Source organism: Lycium barbarum, chromosome 7, assembly GCF_019175385.1.
Source record: "Lycium barbarum isolate Lr01 chromosome 7, ASM1917538v2, whole genome shotgun sequence".
Taxonomy (NCBI): Eukaryota; Viridiplantae; Streptophyta; class Magnoliopsida; order Solanales; family Solanaceae; genus Lycium; species Lycium barbarum.
Window position 1 is genome coordinate 2,747,324 of NC_083343.1, and position 2,654 is coordinate 2,749,977.

The 2,654-nt window shown below is 31.3% G+C and overlaps 1 non-coding gene across 1 annotated transcript; it reads left to right on the plus strand.

The window, feature by feature from the left end:
* Nucleotides 1-2,157: 2,157 nt before the first annotated feature.
* LOC132604680 (U6 spliceosomal RNA) lies at nt 2,158-2,260 on the plus strand. The gene has a single exon (XR_009568794.1). It is a non-coding gene; the product is annotated as a U6 spliceosomal RNA (small nuclear RNA).
* The last annotated feature ends 394 nt before the right edge of the window (nt 2,261-2,654 follow it).

The following is a 2,654-nucleotide window of genomic DNA, read 5'->3' on the forward strand; positions in this document are numbered from 1 at the left end:
GTTATTGGAATTTATGATTCAAAGAAATTATTCATTAATTGTAGAGATATGAAGATCCACCTGCTTTCATCGTCAATTGCACAAGATATCACACCACAATCTCCAAAGAGATGCTCCATCTCTTGATCTTGTTAGCCTTGATTTTTCAATATATGTTTTGAGAATTATATGAATTTATGCAGTTTGGAAAATATTTTAATTTCTTCCTAGGATATGATTTGCTATTTATCGAATTCAATTAAGTTTTATATTTCTCTTGATCTTGTTAGCTTTGTTTTCACCAGATACTATGTTCTAATTTTGAATTCAATTACTACTATTATTTTCACAACACTTTGCTCTTGCAAAGACGTTCCTTTGCTAACTGTCATATACTATAGATTTGAAATGAGAATAACAGTCATCAAGAGGTAACTGTGAAAATAGAATTTTTTTTTCCTCTTATATTGTCTCCCCCTTAAAGAAGTCCTACGTGATATGAAGCTGAATTAGTTTGATCTCCCCCCTTAAACAATCTTACGGGATGTGAATCTGGATTAGTTCAGTGTCCCCTTAAACGAGTCCTATGTGATGTGAATTTGTATTAGTGCAGTCTCCCCCTTAAATGAATCCTACGTAGTGTGAACCAGAATTAGTTCAGTCTCCCCTGAAAGGAGTCATTCAGAACAAAACCAGGATTGCATTGAATATTGCTCTCATCACAGTTAAGCTTGCCATATCATTCTTGGTTTTCTTTTTCATTTATTATTAACCATCTAAATTTAATTTAACAAATTTTCACAAAGTTCTAATAATTTAAATTCATTTAACCATCTTGATTTAGATTTGATGTGATATTTAAACTTTACAAGGAAAAACAAAGCAACAGGAGTAAATAACAGTATCAGTTGAATGTATTCATAAATATGTAGGAAGGTCCTAACCTAAGAATAGTGATTCATTACTTTTATTAACTGACTCCACTATTCGAACTTGTAGCTTATCGATTATACTGCACGAATAAACTTTTTTTTTTTTTGCCTACTTAAACAATATAAATGAAATTCAATTTCCATAAGGGTAATCTCTACAAGATTGCAAAATCATACTAGTTAATTAGTCATGGCTACAAAAGGAAGGAAGATCAAGAGATTCACAAGTAAAGCAAGAAACATAATTACGTCTATCCGATAAAAATAAAAGAAAATAAATGTTCATGACCAGTAAAAGGTGGACATCAAGAGATAAACAAGAAAAGACAAATTATAACTTCGAGAAAAACCAATATTGTGTAGAATTTCAATGAATACTTTATCGATATCTCAATCTATTGTCGATTCAGAATTTAGACTCTAACTCTATCTATCTATACTTATGTTACCTTAAGTATCACGAAAGTCACTAAGAGAGAATTTAAACTAGCTTATAAGCACAGCTTGTCTACGCGTTTGGTAACAAAATCATCCAACTTGTGATTTTTTAGCTTATAAGCACTTTTGGTTTGACCAATACTTTTACTATTTTACCCTCAACATTTTTTGTAAGTCTCAAAATACGTTTTCCATAATAGAATCCCTAATTTTCTCTTCACTCTCTATTCGTCTTTCACCTTTTCTTTACAAGAATACTTTTAAATTTATAATTTTTGTAAAAGTTTTAAGGGTATTTTAGAAATTTCAACAAAAGAGCAACTTATTAACACTTCTTTACCCAACATATCAATTGTTTGTTATCAGTTTTAACATTTCTATCCAAATACGTAACGACTTATCATTTTTAATATCTAAAAGTTTTTCAACACTTATTGCTTACCAGCTATTTTTAATCAGCTAACTTAAATGGGTTTTAAGTTATATTTATAACCAAAAGGTCATTCTAAGTTTGCTTAAATAATATCTCACATGTATAATGCTTGAAAAATGAATGCAAAATTAGAGGTAGATTAAATGGTTTGTAAAGCTACAAAGTGTATTTTCCTACTAGCCCAAGTTATTCCTGGTAGTATAGTCCACAAGAAGCTCATTTCGTAATGGGCTTTTAAAAGAAGCCTCAACTAAACAAGAAAAAAAGAGCCTTTTCCGGTTCTATTCCAACGAGGCACCTAACTAGATAGTACCACATCGACCAAAAGCTGGAACTCCCTTCAATTTATATAGCAACACCTTAACACATGTGTTCGTCCCTTCGGGGACATTCGATAAAATTGGAACGATATAGAGAAGATTAGCATGGCCCCTGCGCAAGGATGACACGCACAAATCGAGAAATGGTCCAAATTTTTTTGACAATCCAATCCCCCATTTTTGCTCTGTGTTTATGGTCACAGTTTTTTTTTTTTTTGGCTCCATTCGACATTTTTGATCCGGGCTCTCCATTTGAAGGCATTATGGTTTATACAGACCAAAGTGTTATACGGTGTTGGAAATTAATCTTCTGTTTATAATCTCAAAATTAATGAAGGCATATGAAGGCTTTGTTATTTTAATGAAGTGGAAGCAACAATAAGGGGTTTAGTGGGGTTTTGTGAAGTTTTTAATGAAGTGATTCTTGATGAGGTTGTTACTGACGTTTGAAATGTGAGTTCTTGATTTGAAGTGTAGTTTAGGATTTTTTATCTCTGTGGTCGAGAAATAGTCCAATTTTTTTTTTTTTATATATATAATTGTTATAAAGCT